This window comes from Sceloporus occidentalis, unplaced genomic scaffold (genome assembly GCF_023333645.1).
Source record: "Sceloporus occidentalis isolate IW3139 unplaced genomic scaffold, rSceOcc1.0.p SCAF_1, whole genome shotgun sequence".
NCBI lineage: Eukaryota > Metazoa > Chordata > Lepidosauria > Squamata > Phrynosomatidae > Sceloporus > Sceloporus occidentalis.
Window position 1 is genome coordinate 178,032,849 of NW_028316981.1, and position 20,335 is coordinate 178,053,183.

Here is a 20,335-nt window from a genome sequence, read left to right on the forward strand (position 1 = left end):
CCTCCATATTTGTGGCTTTGATATTTGCGGATTTGATTACTATGTTCTCTCTAGGAACATCTAGGTCCTCCAGGGCAACTCTATGGTCCACTTTAACTAAAAGTTGCATTGAAAGAGCTAGAGCTTATTCCTAGAGAGAATACTCTACCAGGCATTTATAACTCCTCCAGGGCAGTGCTATGGTCAGTGTCTTTTGGACGTTGGCCACAGAGTTTCCCTGGAGGACCCAGAGATTCCTAGAGAGGCGTCCTCTCAGGTAAAACCATGGTGCTTTTGTTATTTCCGGTTTTTCCATATTCACGGGGGTCCTGTGCCCCTAACCCTAGCGAAGAGAGAGAGCAAATCCTAAGGAACATGCTAAATATTAAGGAGAGCTTCTTTCTCCCGCCCTTTCATGCGCCACAATCCTCCGTCACGTGACGGAGCCTGGAAGACTGCGCGGGGGGGGGGGAGAAAAGAGGCCGGTCGTCAGGCAGCAGAGCGCGTGCGCGCGAGGTTAGGTAGGCCTTTGTCCTTGCGTCACCGCTTCCGCCACTTCCGCTTCCGGGGCATCCTAGGGAGGGAAGGAAGGAGGGAGGGCGTGTGTGTTGTGCGTCTCTCTCTCTCTCTCTCTCTCTCGGCCTCTCTTTCTCTCCTTGGCGTTTGAGGGGGGGCCGTTTGTTCCCCTCTTCCTCCGCCTTCCCTTTCCTCCCTCAGGAGAGTCTCCGTCGACGAAGCCGCGGAGCAGGAGCAGGAGCAGGAGGGCCCTGGTCGTGAGGCTCCCCACGTGCAGACTAGCGGGCCCCTCCTCCTCGCGCCCAGGCCCAGGCCCAGGCCCAGGCCAGGGGTTGCGCGCCAGGGAGACAGGCGCCCAGCCGAGAGCGGCGGCGGGTAAGTGGGGATGCCAGGCCCGGGCCCTGCGGGATCTCGCCCCTTGGAGGCTCTCCCAGGAGGAGGGAGGGAGGGAGGGAGGGAGGGAGGGGGCTACTATTATTATCCCTACTAGTACTATCACTGTTGTTAGGTTTTCTTATAGCCCGCCTTTCTCGCAATACAGGGACTCAAGGCGGCCTTGAAGAGAAAGGAGAAAGGCAGCATAGAACATAAACTAAATAAATTACACACACACACACACACATATATACTATACATATATATATATATATATACACACACACACATATATATGATCTATATATACATGTCGGCCCTTCTTATGCACGTATGTTTTATACACGGATTCAAGCATCAACGGTTTGAAAATGTTCCAAAAAAGTATAAATTTCAAATATCAAACCTTGCTTTTCCATTTTTTATAAGGGACATCATTTTGCCCCATCATTATATTTAATGGGACTTGAGCATCCACGGATTTTCTTATCCACGAGGGATCTTGGAACCAAACCCCAGCGGATAACAAGGGTCCACTGTATATATACACATACTCTATACACACACACACGCATTTATAGCTTATATATATACATATATACACAGAGAGAGAGAGATTTAGAATGCAAAGATGTAATAGCCTTGTTCCTGCGTGGAATCAGTATGTAAACAGTTCTTGTAGCACCTTTGAGAGTGACTGAAAGAAAGAAATTGCCAGCATGAGCGTTCATAGACTTCAGCCTTCTTCCTGAGATGGGCCTGAGGAAAGCTCATGGTGCCACCTTCTTCCTTTCATTTAGTCCAAAAGGTGCTACAAGATCTCTCTGCAGACGGATTCCACAGACTCACACAGCTATATCTCAGAAGCAAGGCAGGCAGCCTTGTGACGCAGTGTTGCCAATCACCCTCAAAGGAAATTTCCTGATTGGCTTCCCAGAATGCCCCCAAATTTCCCAGAATGGGGGCGGGGCTTCCAGGTTGGGGCACATGCAAGGCACTATGGGAAGGCTGAAGGGGTGGGACTTCCAGGATGAGAGGTATGGCGGGAGGTTTTTTGGGGCGGAAAGGGTTTTTTGGGCGGGAAGGTTGAATTTCTCTGAAGGCTGAATTTCCCAGAATCTTCCTGGAAATTAAGCAATCCAGGAAATGACACGGAAAAACCTTTCCAATTTCCGGAAAAAATCCCAGAAATTGGCAACACTGTGAGACATCTTGATTGACTTACTATATTTCAAAGCTCTCAGTGTGGCTTACAAATGACTAATTAGACAGTTCCCTTCCCTCAGGCCTACAGTCTAAAAAGAAAAGAAGAGGCAGGAATGAAGACCAAAAGAAGAGTAGGGAAGGGGACCAAACCCGGCAGATGCCAAACCGTCCTTTCTCTCCACCACGCCATTTCCCTGACCTCCATTCCCACTCCTTGTTTTTCTCTCTTGAAGGGATGCTGTGATTTTAGTACAGTTGGTCCTCTTTATCCACAGATTTGAGCATACACAGCTTAAAATATTTTTTAAAAAGTATAAATTCCAAATAGCAAACCTTGAGTTTCCATTTTATATATGGGGCACCATTTTGTTGTGCCATTATGTTTAATGGGACTTGAGCATCCACGGATTTTCTTATCCACAGGGGTCCTGGAACCAAACCACAGCAGTTAACAAGGACCCTCTGTATTCACTTCTCAGTTGCTTTTGCTGCAAAGACACAGCAGAACCAATTGCTCCCAGAAGTACAGGTTTATTACCTTCTAATCTTGCTCCCTGTCAGGATCAGCTTTCCTTCCGTGATGTGTAGGCAGAACAATGCTTTGCTTGTAGTGTTTCAATGCTGTGTTAATTAAGTAGTGGGTGATGGGAAGGTTTGTCACAAATTATTAACGGTGTGGGCTCTATACCTTCCTTGGGATGCAAACAAAAATCCATCAGTGATACCTTTATTGGCCAACTGAAATGCACAATATACTTGTTGCAGGCTTTTGAAGCTTTTGAAGCTCTGGGCTTCTTCATCAGGGAAGATGTTACAAACCAAACAGGAGGGAAAAAAACAATTGGAGATGTTAGTTAGTCAGATGTCTGCATGTTGTTTCAGTCCTTAGTAAAGATGTTATGATGGGGAGGATATATTTTATGCAGGCTGACTCCTCCCCAGCAAACTCCTCTTTACTAAGGACTGAAGCAACTTGCAGACATCTGACTAACGTCTCCAATTGTTTTTGTTTTTCCCCCTGTTTGGTTTGTAACATTTTCCCTGATGAAGAAGCCATGGAGTTTCAAAAGCTTGCCACAAGTATATTGTGCATTTCGGTTGGCCAATAAAGGTATCACTGATGGATTTTTGTTTGGATTTGTTAAATGGCTAACACAGCTCCCCCTGAATGTTTCCTTGGGATGGTTAATGAGCCGAAGTGTGAGGAGTGGAGACAGCAGTGACTGGTACGGTTTGGAAGGAGGGGCAACCTTGGGAAAGAAAGAATGTGGAATTGTTTTGTTTTATGGGCTAATAAGATGTCAGGCTGCTCAAAGTTTGCAGTTGCTATGTGATTTAATGGTGCTGAATAGCTGCTTGTATTCTTGTGCATCTACTGGAAACATCTTTGGTTTCTCTGCGTCTGATGGAATGCATCTGAGGAAGTAGACTGAAACCTACGAAAGCTCATGCTGCCAACTTCTTTCTTTCAGTTAGTCTCAAAAGTGCTACAAGACCTCTCCATATCTTTGGTTTATGTACACTGTTCTCTAGTCCACTTCTGAACAGTGGCGTCACTAGTGTTGGCGCCACCTGGTGCTTTAACTCATGGCATCACTTCCCCTATTGACCGCCTCGCTTACCACACCATACAGAATTTTTAGTAATGGTGTTTGTACTACTGTTACTCATTAATCCTAAGTTCTGTGTATCACTGAATGTCAAGGTAGTAGTTGTGACATAAAGCAACCACTAAAATTAAAATTATATTTTCAAATTACATTATATGCATAGTCTCAGTGCATTTACAAATGCGTAGTTTCATGTGGCTGAAGTAAAGATTTGGTATGAGGTGATTTTTTTTTTAAAAAATTAAAAGCATATATATATATTTATTTTTTTAAACTTAAAATTTTATTTTTTAAAAAACTGGGACCTCTCCTTTCTCCTCCCGCTGAGCCTCCTCCCACTCACACCATCACTTCAGCATTTTGATGGGACACAGGCAAATGCCACAGCCCATTTCTACCAAAAAGGAGATGTTTGAGTGCGGTTTTTGCAACTATAATGTGCACAAAGCTTACGGTGTCAGCTGGTTCAATTCGCACCCCCCGTATCCTGCAAGTGGTGCCATTGCTACTGAAGCTTGGATTTATGAACTGAAATCCTATCCATGACAGTGCATGAGTTTGGGTGTGGGAATGAAATGTCCCTCATTTTAAATTTGGATTAAATGCAGGAACTCCCAATCAAAACACCCTGACAGATGGCTATCCATCTGTTTAAAAATCTCCAAAGAAGGAGACTCCACCACACTACAAAGCAGCGTAGTCCACTGTTGAACAGCTCTGACTGTCGAGAAGTTCCTCCCAATGTTGAGATGGAATCTTTTCCTGAAGCTTGCATCCATTGCTCTGGATCCTACTCGCTGGAGTAGCAAAAAACAAGCTTGCTCCATCCTCAACATGACACCCCTTCAAATACTTAGGAGCTTATCGCTTGGCTTTTAAATTCAGCTTACCTCTATCCAGCTTAAGGCTTAATTTGTGTGGCATCCTGCTGTTATCAGAAGGTTTGCCACTGAATTTGTTACAAGAATACATCCAGGTCCATACTTGCTTCAAGGAGCACTCTGTGTGGCTCTTTTCGGATTCAGGAGTTTTCTGGCTTAAGAAAATAGCCACCGGAGCACTCCTGGAACCAAGGCTGTATTTGGGTGGCAGATTCGGCAGCAAAAACCTTCTGATAACATTAGAATGCAGCCCGAATTGAAATTTAAACCAGGAGAGGTAAGCCAAATTAATAAGCCAAGCAATAAGCTTCTTCAACAGGGCTATCGTATCACCTCCTAACCGTCTCTTTTCCAGGCTAACCATACCAAACTCCCTAAGGCACTCCTCATATTGCATGGTTTCCAGACCCTTCATTATTTTGGTCACCCTTCTCTAGACATGCTCCAGCTTGTCAACATCCTTTTTGAATTGTGGTGCCCAGAATTGGATACAATATTCCAGGCGAGGCATGTCCAAAGCATAACAGAGTGGCATTATTACTTCCCTTGGGAAATTAAGAGTCGTTTCCTTGGTGGGAAATGGTTTATCACATCTGCATGAAGCAGACGTGTTGGGATTCTGGGGTTGCAGAATCTCAGTGTAGGTTGCATGGAGAGCATGTAGTTGTTAATGCTAAATGGGGCCATTCCCAGCCTGATACTGAAACAATGCTGGCATTGTTACTGTTTTCTTTGGTGTTTTTCAGGCAAGTTAGGCTGCAGCCACAGTAGGCAACCAACTGTTGGCTCTTGTTCTGATAACATGAGGGACAGCTCCAATATTCTTTTACCGCCGAACATTCAGATGGGGCTAGGGAACTGTAGGCCAAAACCTCTAGATAGCTAAAGTGTTCCCAGGCCTCAATTATGGCTTCAGGAAGCTGATTTCTTCAGTATTGTTTATAGGTCAAAGGACATCACTGAGTTTGTGGTAGCAGTACACAGTACTTAATTCTTGGCTGAGATGGACTGAGGATGTTTGAGGGGAAGCCCTCCTTTCTGCATTAAGGTTTAAGTCGGAGACCCTTGCTTTTATCAGGCCCTTAAGGTGTGGGTTCTGGAAGGATAGGCTCCTAAGTATCTAAAACCTTTCTGCTTCTTGGTTAAATCTGGAAAACAATATGAGTGTTTGAAGAAATTTCTTGCCTGCAGTTCAGATTTGCTTTGGAGAACCTAAGTTTGAGGATAGGCCCATAGCTCAGTGATGTAGCCCATGCTTACTTCTCAGTAAAACTGCATGAAGTGATGCTGTTAAAATAATGTTGTAGAGCCTTCTCAGTGTCTGGTCCCATTTTTCTGAATTCCCTGTCATGTGAGGTGAGGCTAGACCCCTCCCTGTTCTCCTTTCGCAGGCAAGCAAAGACTTTCTGTACAAGCAGAATGTGTAAATTGCTTGTAAGGAAGCTTCTTACATGGGGAGAGGAAGTGCTATTTAAAAAAAACTTTTGTATGATTTAAATGATTTCACACTGTTTTTAATCTATAGTGGACCCTTACCATCCACAGGGGTTTATTTCTGCCCTGCTCCCCATGGCAAAAAACGCAGATCACCCACCCCATATTATTCAGTGGTGGCAACATGTGCTCAGATGCATGAGTGCATCCATGTGCACATCACCATTCAGTAATATGGGGTGTAGTGATCCACTGGCTGTGAAATCTGTAGATCACCAGCCCATTGATGTGAAGGGTCCACTGTATTGTTTAAATAGGTTGGTTTTAAATGTTTTTTTAATTTATTCTTTTTGTGAGCTACTTTGAGTCCCACTCTGTGAGAAAGGTGGCAAATAAGAATATAAAAGTAAAACAGTGGCCCGAACTGATATTTGAACCAGAAATCCATTACCACCAAATGTATTTATCCCCAAAGAGCATAGCAAAATACCCATTTCATAGAAGGCAAGCCAGTGATGCTGAGAAAAAATACCCATGTGCAAGCGAGCAAAACATACAAACAAACTCAGTTATGAAACATACGCCTTACTTTTCTGAAACAGCCAAAACGCACACAGGGCAAACGCAGTACATGCCCTTTGCTCTCCACCATTTTCTTTAGCATACCAGGATAGTCTCTCCTACTCCCTCCCCTACCTTTCCTTTTTGTGTGCGTTGGTTCAGTATGAAGCTCTAGGTTTCAACTGCTCATCATGTGTATTTTTCTAAGATTGTCACTGTGGCACAAGTGCAGCACAAATGCACTTGTGAAAATAAAAAAATGGTGCTGGGGACCAGTGCTTGGTTTTTCAACAAGCTTGGGAGTTCCGTTATTTTTTAAAAAATAATGTGGAACAAAGAACTAGTGAGAATTCTAGGATGGACATGGAATCTGGCAGTCTCCAAGAGAGATGTCCACAGGACCTGTGTTGTGGATCCCTGAACTATCACGAGAATAGTTTCATCTTCCTTTTTTCAGAGGATATATCAACTGTACTTTTCCAGTTATGTGATTTCTGTTCCTATGTCAGCAAGACAGAACAACAATATTAAATCTTTGTGAGGTAACTATTTCTCATTAACTAAGAATAAAGAAAGTAAATATACAGTGGGTCCTTGGTATACGCGGGGGATCCGTTCCGGACCCCCCCCCGCATATGCCAAAATCCGCGTATGCTCAAGTCCCATTCTGTCCAATGGCGGCGCTTCCCTCCCTCCCTCCCACCCTCCCTCCCTCTTACCTCGTTGCTGCCGCGTTCTCGCTGCTGCCGCCACCGCCGCAGCAAAATCCGGGTGCTACTCCTGGAGGCCAAGAGACCTCCAGGCTGCACCCGGCCCTTTCATGGTGGCAGCGGCGGCGAGGAGGACGAAGGTTGACCTCGTCCTCCTCGCCGCCGCTGTAAAAAGCCCGGATGCAGCCTGGAGGTCTCTTGGCCTCCAGGAGCAGCACCCAGTCGTTTTGTGGAGGCGGAGGCCAAGGCCGCGAGGGAGGAGGCTTGGCCTCGTCCTCCTCGCGTCCATGGCCTCCGCCGCCGCAAAATGGCCGGGTGCTGCTCCTGGAGGCCAAGAGGCCTCCAAGCTGCACCCAGCTCTTCTTCAGCGGCAGCGGCAAGGAGGACGGGGCCAGGCTTCATCCTCCTCACCGCTGTTGCTGTTAAAGGGCCGGGTGTAGCCTGGAGGCCAAGAGGCTTCCAGGCTGCCCCCAGCCCTTCTTCCTCGGCGGCGGGGGCGAGGAGGGCGAGGGTAAGCCTGGTCCTCCTTGCCTCCGCCGCTTTTAAAGGTCCAGGGGCAGCCTGGAGGCCAAGAGGCTTCCAGGCTCCCCCCGGCCCTTCTTCCTCGGCGGCGGGGGCGAGAAGGGCGAGGGCAAGCCTGGTCCTCCTTGCCTCCGCCGCTTTTAAAGGGCCAGGGGCAGCGTAGAGGCCAAGAGGCTTCCAGGCTGCCCCCAGCCCTTCTTCCTCGGCGGCGGGGGCGAGGAGAGCGAGGGCAAGCCTGGTCCTCCTTGCCTCCACCACTTTTAAAGGGCCAGGGGCAGCCTGGAGGCCAAGAGGCTTCCAGGCTGCCCCTGGCCCTTCTTCCTCGGGGGCGAGGAGGGTGAGGGCAAGCCTGGTCGTCCTTGCGTCCGCCGCTTTTAAAGGGCCAGGGGCAGCCTGGAGGCCAAGAGGCTTCCAGGCTGCCCCTGGCCCTTCTTCCTCGGCGGCGGGGGCGAGGAGGACCAGGCTTGCCCTCGCCCTCCTTGCCCCCGCTGCCGAGGAAGAAGGGCCGGGGACAGCCTGGAGGCCAAGAGGCCTGCAGGCTGCACCCAGCTCTTTCGCGGTGGCAGCGAGGAGGACGAAGCCAGGCCTCGTCCTCCTCGCCGCCGCCATCGCGAAAGAGCCGGGTGCAGCCTGCAGGCCTCTTGGCCTCCATGAGCAGCACCCGGCCTTTCCCGCGGTGGCGGAGGAGGAGGCGCACGGCGACGGAGCAGGTAAGCAGGGAGGGAGGGTAGGTAGGTAGATAGATAGATAGATAGATAGGTAGGTGGAAGGGAGGGAAGGAAGGAAGGAAAGAGGGGAGGAGAGGGATTTTGTCCCCAATGGCGGTGCGCGTGCGCGCGTGCCGCCATTGGGGACAAAATCCCCGGATTTGCCATGCACGTATGCTCAAATCCGCGCATGGCAAATCCGCGTATAAGGAGGGCCGACTGTATAGCCAGAGAGGCAGTTATACTTGGATACTATGTATTGTACAGGTTGGGTCACCCTTATCTGGAATTTGCAATCCGAAATGCTCCAAAAACCAAAACTTTTTTCATGAGTGACTGAGATAGTGACACCTGGCCATGAAAGCCTTCGACTTCACATGAGATAGTGACACCTTTGTTTTGGTTCACTGTACACAAACTTTGTTTCATACACAAAATTATTAAAAATATTGTATAAAATTAACTTCAGTCTAATGTGTATAAGGTGTATAGGAAACGTAAATCAATTTTGTGTTTAGACTTGAGACTGATCTCCAAGGTTATGTGCATATTATGTAAGCGTTATGTACATATATGTAAATACAGGTATTCCAAAATCCAAAACACTTCTGGTCCCAAGCAGATAAGGGATGCTTGTATCAACATCTAAGTACATGCAGCCAATTGCATTACGGTATCTGCTCGAAGTAACTCTGTTTATTCAGCATCTTTTATTTATTTATGTTTTGATGCAACTCAGCCATAGTAGTTTCTGCTACCTTGATGCAATGGCACTTATTCTTAGTGTGCATTTTCTCTTGGATATGGCTGTCAGGTGTGAACAGTCTTTATTTTTGCTTCCGCTGTTATAAACTCTACTTGAGAAGGTGGTTGTATGCAGAGTAATTTTGCCTGTAAGTCTTATTTCTCTCTTACAGCTAACAACAAATTTGTCACTCAAATTCCATATATTTCACAGGCCACCAATTGAAGAGTTGATTTCTAACCAACATGCAAGGTTTTTTCCCTCAAATGTAAAGTAATTTTTGTCAAGGCTATTTCAGCGCCTTCCAACCCTATGGTTTTTTTTGTTTAGTCATAGTAAATCAATTAATTAGCTTATCAGTCCTCTATAAATTTTAAAGTTCTCATTAATGATCATCATAATGAAGGCAGGAAATAGTAATTCTTTTGGATGGTCATGGAGCATACAGTTGTGATATTCTGTGTGTGATAACAACATACTAGTATCTCAGGTTTGTGGACTGATAGAATTGGGAGGTGTTTCGTGTGTGATTTCAGATTGGCACATGAGTATGATATCCAGGAGTGTTGGTATGCCTTGTGTCTAAAATCAAGGCCTCATGTTCACAAACTTCCTTTATCATAAACCTAGACAATGCACTGCAAGTAACAGCTTCTTTTCAAGAATATACTCTTAATTAGTTATTGCTACCTAATACTTTTTTGTTGTTGTTGTTAATTGAAGAACATTAATTAATAGGAGCCCTGGTGGCGCAGTGGTTAAATGCCTGTACTGCAGCCATTCACTCAAAACCACAAGGTTGCGAGTTCAAGACCAGCAAAAGGGCCCAAGCTCGACTCAGGCTTGCATCCTTCCGAGGTCGCTAAAATGAGTACCCAGACTGTTGGGGGCAAATTAGCTTACTTGCTAATTAGCTTACTTGCTGTTCACCGCTATGATCTTTGGAATAGCGGTATATAAATAAAATAAATTATTATTATTTATTATTATTTCCTTGCCCAGTCTGCTTGTGTCCTCCTGGTGTTGATAAAAGAACAGCATAGAACCAAACCAGTACTGCTGGTGTTTCACCACCTCAGGTATTAATCTGCGTAGGGGGACTGTCTCCAACTACTGGTAGCTTTTCTGTATACCTCTTTTAGAATGTACTACGGATGGTGGTCATATGTAATTCATACAGCTTTGCTCTGGAAGTGTATCTAACAAAAGAAAGCATCTTTGGCTGTATTAGGTAGAGGGTATGGGGCCTTCAATATACACCAAAGTCACTGTCTGGTTTGTCATCACCCTGTGGCAAAAGGCAGCACATCTTGTACCTTGCATAGATTTTCATGAGTATCATCTACATATATATTTATAAAAACCTGGCACCACAGTTCTGTGTTCCATAGGGGATGCTTGTACAGTTGGCCCTCGGTGTCATATGGGGAAAACCAGTAGACATAAAAATTAGGTGAATGTCTTGTAACACTGCTGCTTTAGTTTCATGCTCCATGTTTCTGACATCATATTTTGACATCAATATGATGTCAAATATGATGTTAGAAACACATATTGCTGTGTTTCTGACATCATATTTTTGTACATCTTTAAACACAGCTGGAGGTTCTGATGTGATGCTGTTATCTTTTTAGAAGAGTGTACAAAGAGGAGATGGTTAGAGCTTCATCAGGCCTTTACTTCCTCTCTTAAGAAAACAATGTCTCTTGGGCCTATATGCTGTTAAATCCTACGGCTCTGGGAGCTGATGGAAATGTTTAGTTGATTAGTCATGTGTGTAAAGGTTAATATGGTGATATTCTAAGAAAGGTAATATTGTTTAAAATACAGTGCGCCCTTGCCTTAGGTAGGGGATCTGTTCCGGACCCCTCCACATAAGGCAAATAGCATGTATGCTCGAGCTCTGCACTGTGTGCACCATGGCCATGCGTGCCATTGCAACCCCATCGCGTGGCTTTCAGCATAAGCTGAAAACTCCGTAAAAGGCGCCCGCGTATGATGCGGGCATACTGCATATGCCTGAATAGAAATGTGTCATGGAAAAGAAGCTGGTATAATTAGCCAAAAGAAGCTGGAATAAATGGCAAGACAGCAATTCCAGGTTCTCAAAGTCAAATTCTGACTAAGGCCCTGTGCAGACCAGCTATTAAAGCCGGCTTGGGGGCGGAGTTAGGGCATCACATCCACATGACACATACCTGACTCTGCCCCCAGAGTGCCATGATGCCACGCAATGCTCCACACAGCACATGGCATAATGGGTCTCCTCTGGCGCTGCATCCACACAATGCACTGCCAATGGAGTGCCTACCAGCTGCAGTTATCATCGCCCTAGAAAAGTCAGTTTGGGGTTGTGGCTTGCGGTTGCCACGGCCCCGATCTGGTGCACCTGAAGGCAAGTTCAGGCTGCCCCTTATGGGCAGTTTGCACAGCCCCTTAATTCAGAAGACAGCCATAACTGGTTGTTAGATTATGTAATGACAGTGTTTTTTATTTTTGCTTGTGGTGTGTATCTGCTCATAGTCAGTTTATTTTGATTAAACTAGCTGGGAAATCGCTATAATGATATAATAAATATATAATAAATAAATATGCTTAGGTCTGGTTTGATGGCTCTGTCTTTCAAGCATCACAAATGATAAAATGGTGGTGTTATTGCAGATTCAGAGCAATTGAAAATGAATTCTGTCTGATACTACGTAGATTTCTCCTCTGTCCATTTAGGTGCAGTATCAGGTACAAATCGGTGTACATTTTCACACATCTGTTAAATGGGTGCATTAGCAGAGTGCACGGTGTCTGATAGACACTTAATTATCACATGTTAGCAATGGCTAAAGAAGTGGCTTCAATCAGTGGTCAAGAAAAGGCTTTAGTGCTTAATATGCAACATCTGAAAGTTTGTTCTCCACCCCACTCAATAGGAGCAATATGGCATTTGAGGAAGGATGGCAGATTTTTCATTGCTGCTGCTCTCTAAAAGGCACTTTGCTGTTTGAACCTAATTACTGTGCATCTTCTTTACAGAAAAGTAAACAACCCCTTTTAGAATTCAGCCTTGATGCCCTTTGCGTGTAATTAGTTTTACTACTGTGAGATCTAGTGTAACTGTGTTAGTGTACACAGTGCTGTGTTAAACATGATGGGATCTAGGAAGAAATTGACAAAACACCAAAACAGGATTGTTTGGTAATGATAGGAGATTGGGATGCCAAAGTAGGAAGTAGTAAAGAATCAAAGACTGTAGGGAGATTTGGGCTAGTTTCAAGAATTGAAGCAGGAGAGCGACTGATAGTTTTGCAAGGCCAAAAATCTGTTCATCACAGATACTTTCTTCATACAACCAGAGAGGAGACTGTACACATGGACATCACTGGATGGGCAACACAAAAACCAAATAGATTAAATAGCAAGGAACATAAGATGGAGAAGCTCCATTCTTGCAGCAAAAATTAGAGCAGGCTCAGACTGTGGCACAGACCATAAACTAGTACAGTGGAACCTCACCATACGCGGGGGATCCATTCCGGATCCCGCCGCGTATGGCGATTTCCGCCTATGCTCGAGCCCCATTGTAAACAATGGGGCTCGTGCACAGCGGCGCAGAGGTGCGCGGGGCGCAACGGGCGTGCGCGCGGCGCAACAGGCGCATGCCCATTCAACTGAATGGGATGTGCTGCCCCTTTTGCCCCGCGCGCACCCAGCGGCTTGAGCGCGTACGCTCAAAGCCGCTTATAAAAAGGCCGCGTATGCGGAGGCCCCACTTTAGTATCCAAGATTAGACTAAAGCTGGAAAAGCATACCAAATCAATGTTGTTAATTGCCCTTGAGCCAACTCTCACTTATGGTGTCATGGATGAGACATCTCCAGGAACCCCTGTCCTCCACTGCTCTGCTTAGTTCCTGTAAATTCATGTCTGTGACCTCTCTGATTGAGTCTATTAATATGGCTTGCAGTCTTCTTCTCTTTCAACTATCCTCTACCTTTCCTAGCGTTTTCTAGTGATCTGTGTCTTCTCAGCCTCAATATAATCATCTTGGCTTCCAAGAAGAGCTGTGCTCTGATTTGTTCCATATCTATCCACTGTATCCTAAGCACTCTTCTTCGGCACCAGATTGCAAATGAGTTGTGTTTCTTTCTGTCTGCTTTCTTTACTGTCCAGCTTTTGCATTTATACATGGTGATGGGGAATATGATGGTTTGGGCAATTCTAACTCTAGTGTTCAGCTGTATATGTTTACTTTTTAAGATCTTTTCTAGTTCTTTCATAGCTGCCCTTCCCATCCCTAGTCGTCATCTTATTTCTTGATTTCAGTCACCATTCTGACCAATGTTTGATCTTAGGTATGGGAACTCTTAAATGTTTCAATTTCCTCATTATCTAGGTTGAATGTATATCTTTCTTCTGCAGTTATTATTTTTGAATTTTGTATGTACAGTAAGCCTGCCTTTGTACTTTCATCTCTGACCTTCCTTAGTAATTTGTTGCAAGTCTTTGATGTCTTCCGGTAGTATTATGGTTTCATCCGTGTATCTTAGAGTGTTCCTTCCTCCTATGTTTACACCTCCTCCTGAGTCTAATCCTGCTTCTTACAATATTTTCTGCATACAAGTTGAACAAATAGGGTGATAGAATGCAGCCTTGCCTGACCCTTTTGCCAATTGGGAACCAATATGTTTCTAAGAATTCTGTTCTGACAGTAGTTTCTTGAGTACAGATTTCATACCAAAATATTATCTAGAAAACATTGCAACAGAATTTAAAGAAAGAGTGTGAACCAGATTTGCACTATTAATATTTGTTGATTGAGAACCAGAAGAACTGTGGGCAGAAGGTCAGCTACATCATTAAAGAGGAGTGCAGAAAGATGCTAACTTTGGCCCAAAAGAAGGAGACAAAACATTGGATGACAGATGAAATGCGTCAAGTAGTTAAAGAAGAGAAGCAAAAGAAAAGAGAGACAGGAACAAAATCAGAATCATGAATGATAAAGTCCAATTAATATATCAGAACAGAATATGGAGAGAAAGAATGGTTGCCAGTTCGCAAAGGGGTCAGGCAAGGCTGCATTCTATAACCCTATTTATTCAGCCTTGTATGAAGGAAATATCTTATGCAGATTAGTCTTAGACTCAAAGGCAAGAGGAGTGAAAATTGGAGGAAGGAACATTAGTAAGCTTAGGTATGCAGATGACACAGTGCTACTAGCAGAAACTAGCAAAGACCTGGAGCAATTACTGAAGAAGGTCAAGGAGGGAATGGCCAAGTTAGGCTTAATGTTCAACATCAAGAAAATAAAAATAATGGCCATGGGTGATCTGTAAGAATTCATCCTAGATCAGTGATTCTCAACCTGTGGGTCACCACTTTCACAGGGGTCACCTAAGACCATCGGAAAACACAAGTAGCAACAAAAATAATTTTATGGTTGGGGGTCACCACGACATGAGGAACTGTATTAAAGAGTTGCAGCATTGGGAAGGTTGAGAACCACTGTCCTAGATAATGAGAAAATTGAAATAGTCAAAGAGTTTGCATACCTTGGATCAAATACTGATTGGTATAGTGTCTACAATCAAGAAATTAGAAGAACACTAGGACTGGTAAGATCAGTGATGAAAGAACTGAATAAGAGCCTAAAGTGTAAAGATGTAAACATGAACATCAAAAAGTGAGGATTGTCAAAACCATTGTACAGTGCGCCCGCGTTATATGCGGGCGTACTTTACGCGGTCTTGAGCATACGTGCTCAAGCTGCGGGGCGCACGTGGGGTGTAAGAGGCGGTGCGTCCCATTCAAATGAATGGGCGCACGTGCTTGTGGCGCCATGTGCACTGCCATGCCGCTGTGCACGAGCCCTATTGTTTCCAATGGGGCTCGAGCATAGGTGGAATTCACCTTATGCGGCGGGGTCTGGAATGGATCCCCTGCGTAAGGCAAGGGTGGACTGTATTGCCCATCACCATGTACGTATGCGAGAGCTGGACAATGAAGCCAATAGAAAGAAAATAAACTCATTTGTGATGTGGTGCTGGTGAAGAGTGCTGAGGATACTGTGGATGCTAAGAAATAGGTTCTAGAATGGATCAAGCCCAAACACTTCCTGGAAGCCAGGATGACTAAACTGAGACTGTCATACTTTGGCCATATCATGAGAAGGCACGAATCATTGGAAAAGACAATGATACTGGGAAAGGTAGAGGGCAGCAGAAAGAGAGGAAGACCTCATGCAGGACCTGTGCAGAGCAGTAGAGGATAGGGGGACTTGGAGAGGTCTCATCCATGGGGTCGCTATGAGATGAAGTCAACCTGAGGGCAGTTAACTAGAAAGATACAGTATATAGTATCTTGGTCTTTATTCATGCCCTTCCTTTCAGGGGTTTTAGTTTTTAATTGTTGTTTTTATGCTTTGATATTGTGTTTTTAATATGTTATACTGTTTAATACTGTCTTAAGGGGGGGAGGGATAAAGTGTTTTTAATTGTTATATTTTATATTTTACTGTTGTCAACCGCCCGGTTTGGTTTCCCATAGGGCGGTATACAAATAATAATAATAATAATAATAATAATAATAATTTCTTTTGGCTCCATTGTTTATTTCTTGCACCAGAAGAAGCAAAAACCCACAAACTTGGAGATTTTGAGTGATGGAAATGGACTAGGTTGTAAGGAGATACATGCCAAGGATTTTTTTGGGTGTGGAGAGGTTGACTTTCTGTTGTCAAATTTAGATTCTAACACAGGGGTAGGCAACCTTTTTGAGCCGGGGGCCGGGTTGCTGTCCCTCAGACAACTGGGGGGCCGAAGCCAAAAAATAAATAGTTAAATATTTTTTTAAAATTTTAAATAAATAAATAAATAAACCGGGACAAATGTAGGACAAAATTTTCAAATGGTGGACACTTTTTAAAAAAAAAGTGGAGGACACACGAAGAAATTTGCTGATTTTTTAAAAAAATGTTAATATAAATGCATGTTTCTGAGGCTTCTATAGACAATTGCTCCTGCGTGCGAGAGGCCAAAGGCCCCGGCGGCAATCGGCGGCAGGACTGGGCTGGGGCCGGTCCCAAGGCCTCGCCGGGCTGCATCTGGCCCGCGGGCCGCAGGTTGCCTACCCCTGTTCTAACATGTTATATGGGTTTCAGTTTAGTTTCAGTTGAGTGCACACATACCACTATTTCACTGTGATTTTGGATGCAGCCCTCCCTTTTGCTCCAGAGCAAGGTCTATGTAGGCATTTTGTCCATGAGCCAGAGTATTGCGTACTCACAGCTTGTCAGGCTCATGGTCCAGAAATGGCCCTGCCATGCTTACTTGCTGTGCTTGAACATATGTGTAGTAATGCTATTCACCTGGCAATGCCTGGAAGAAAAAGACCGTGTATCATTTGCTGCCTAGGATACTGAGCAGATGTGTGAGAAGGATTCATGAGCTCCAAGATACCAAAGTCACTCAGTTTCTTTTGGGAAGCTGGTTTGGTATGAGGGAAAAAAACGAGGTTAGGCCTGGGAAGACAGTACTGTATGTTTTGAGTTGCTGGCAAATGAAGTGAAGGGTTTTGTAATGGATCAGCTGTTTGGACTCTTAAGGCTGCTGCTACACTGAAGAATTAATACAGTTTGACACTGCTTTAACTGCCATGGCTCCATCCTATGGAATCTTGGGATTTGTAGTTTGTTATGGCACCAGAGCAGAGAAGGCTAAATATCTCGCAAAAGTACAAGTCCCAGAATTCCATAGCATTGAGCCATAGCAGCTAAAGTGGTGTCAAATTGCATTAATTTTGCAGTGTACATGCAGCCAAAGCATACAGTGTAACTGAAAAGAGAAAGCAAAAAACTTCAGTCATTTCAGTCCTGACAATAATATACTGATATTAACTCTGCTTGGTGAATGAAGTTTTTCTGAATCTGCTGAAGGCTTGTGTTCCAAGTGGATTTAGTCTGTACATTACACAACTGTTTGTGTAGACGATGGTTTCAGTAAAACGAGCAATGGCTCACTGCAGAGTGGGCTTCTGCCTACTAGCGCCCTCATTTTCTGTACAACAGGGTCGTGACAAAAAATGTTACATCAGTGGACTTGTATCAGTTATGGAAACTAAAATAAAGACTTCAACCGTCAAGGCACCTGAGACAGTTTTAAAACAAAAATGAAAGCATTGCAACATTTCAGTTAGGGTCCAATAAAAAACAAACTAACCAACCATTTGATTTAATTGAAAGGACTTTAATGGATCATTACACACATTAAAATGAATTGGGGGAAAAATGAAAGGAAAAATAATGGTGTACTTTTAGGCTGTTGGTTCACACCATGACACTAGTTGTTGGGCATTCAGCTACCTACTCCCTAGCAGCATGGACACATATCAGGGGTTCTGGCAGTTGTAGTCCCAACATCTGAGGATTCAGAGGTTGGCAACCCTTGTTTTCTTGCAGCATGCAAGGGGGGGGGGGTTTCCTTACGATGAGTCTTGCTCCTCCCTTGCACCTTGGATGCAGAGCTTCTTCTAGTCATCTCAACTACCTTAAGTGGGAGAGCTAGCAAGATTTCCCTTTGCTCTGGCCTTTGAAGATGTTGAACAGATTTAAAATGGGAATTTAAAACATTTTTAAAAGAGTTCCTTCTTTTTCCTTCCAGGTTTCCCTACCTTAACGGGAACAGCTAGTGATTGGAGATTTATTTATTTATTATTTTATTTTACTTTTATCCCTCCTTTCTCCCAAAAAGGGACCCAAGGCGGCTCACAATATAAAAACACATTAAAACATTTTAAAAACCAATTAAAATAGCCTAATTAAAACAGTAAAAAGTTTAAAAATTTAAACATACAAAATTTTAAACATACAAAGGGTAAAAAAATAATCTCCCCCCTCCCCGAAAAATAAAACAGGCTTGCAAGATTTTAAAAAGCTTGCTGAAATAAAAATGTTTTTGCTTGCCGGAGAGGGCCAACTTAGCCTCCCGTGGACTGGAGGGTTGGCTCCTACCCTATTTTATGCTGTGGAGGCAGCAGTGGTGCAGGGCAGTGCTTCACATGCTGAAACTGAGCATGCATGCTTGCTGCTGTGTGTGGTTTTGGCCACATGGGTGAGTGAACTTGACACCCCTGCTTCCGTCCCAGCCCTTGTTTTTGAAGGCCAAACCCCTATCCCTGGCATTATGCTGCTGGATTTATTTAATTGTTCAACAAGTACTAAGCACCCAGGGGTCAGGGTGGAGAGGAGATGGCAGTAGCTTTGGAGGCCTCACAAAATGGTGGCAATGAGTCAGTTGGGCACAAAAAGCAACACAGACCTAGGGACAATGAATCAGACAAGTGGAAGCCTTCTAGAGGCTGTAAAGTTGAAAGGCAGTCCTGATGGCATCATATCTCTGAATCCTCTGTCTCCTTTTGGGAGGAGGCAGCAGCTTGTGAAAGGGGTTGTTCTGTGATGGTCTCTCCCCTGTAATGGTTTCTCCTGCTCATTGGAATTGTTCACTTCTGTGTTTCCCATCCCTTCTGATAGGGAAGAAGGAGAGTTGTCTTCAGACTGGGGGATATTTCCCCAGAAAAAGTTTCTGTATGCTTGTTTGATTTGAGTGATTTTCCTGTTCTTCTTAGAAAGGTTGAAAAGTCCCAGAATTTAACTCTTGCCAGTCAGTTAGTGATGTGACAGAGGCAGTGCCTGAGATCAGACCTTTCCAGAGGGGATTACAGATGTTATGGAAGCAGAGTGGCCCCACCCAAGTGGCTTTAGCTTATACAAAACAGTTATTTTTTCTACCTCATGAGGTTATGGAGAAATTGGGTCTAACACTCCTTGGTAGCCTAGTGGCTGGTTGGGGTCAGGATTCATTTTCCCTAGGTTTGGAGATGACACCCCCAAAGATCCAGGAGAGAAGAAATTGGAGACTTTTTTGCATAGGTTTCATGAGGTGGTGGCTCTTGTCACCCAGGCAGCTTTAATTTCTTCCCTGTTAGCTAGGACCTCCAGTAAGTGGGCTAAGGCAGTGGGTCTCAAACCTTTTACTCTTGTGACCCCCTTTACATGTGGACGTTGAGCTCCCCCCCCACTCAGTGTAGTCGATGAATAAAAATAATTTGTTTAGCGTGTGTGTTTTTATTCACACATTCATGTGTATTTATGAAGATTCATGAATATATTTATGCAGCAGCTGGGGGAAGAAGAAGCAATGGCTGGGGATGGGCCCTGCTGGAGGCCATGATCCGGCGAGCTTCTCTGGTCTCCTTCTCCTCCCTCTCAAGCAGCTGCTCCAAGTGCCTTCTTCACCCCTTTCTTCACTTTCAGAAAAGAAAAGGTTTGGGAAGCAGAGGAGTAGGAACGAGGGGGGATCAGGGTCTCCAAGTTTTGTGCCTCCTCTTGAGCAGTTCTCATGCCCCCCCCCCCCCCCCGGGGTCCTGCCCCACAGTTTAACAACCTGGGCTAAAAGTTAGATAGGCTGTTAATAAATTGGCTGAGGTTTCTGGCTTTATGGCAGATGTTAATCTCAATTCTGTTCAATTTGCCTTTAGGGTTGAGGGTAGATATCATTAGAAAAATATAGAAAAGCTATATTATAAAGAAAACGGCTTATGCTTTCTTGCTTGTTGCTTGACAAGATAATAATGTTGTGCTAAAGAAGAAGCTGCTTGCCAAAAGGTCAGTGTGCAGATATGTAAAATGCTGTGTTAGCCAGAATTCGCTGAAGGAGAGGGATATGAACTTTTGTTCAGCATTTGTGGCCAGTCCCCCTCCCATCTATCTAGTCTGGACTGCTATAGACTTTTGACCACAGGGCTAGCCACACTTCAGCACTTGCTACTTCTGGTAAGGCGGTTTTCTGTTTTTCGCAATGCTCTTCCAAGTGATTGTGTGGCATACATGAGCTGTTCATATGCATCTAGAAGTGTCACTTACAGAGGGATAGCTATAAACAATAGAATATTAAGTTGTGCCTTATATGGAATATATGTCCGGTGCTGAATGTGAAGCCCAGCCTGCTGCTTTTCTAATATTATAAAATAACTGTTGGGTCCGCAGACTCTGGAAATGATTCCCTTGTGAGTTTTTGGCTGAATAAGTCTGTTTTCCTTTCCTA

General features: G+C 44.5%; 1 protein-coding gene across 1 annotated transcript in view; it reads left to right on the forward strand.

Annotated features, from left to right (window-relative positions):
- The first annotated feature begins 818 nt into the window (after positions 1 to 818).
- Positions 819 to 20,335, forward strand: part of LOC149322843 (uncharacterized) — a 110,723-nt gene continuing 91,206 nt past the window's right edge. Inside the window, exon 1 of the mRNA XM_089483875.1 lies at positions 819 to 870. The gene's annotated coding sequence lies outside the window, so the exon portion shown is untranslated. The remainder of the gene's footprint in view (positions 871 to 20,335) is intronic.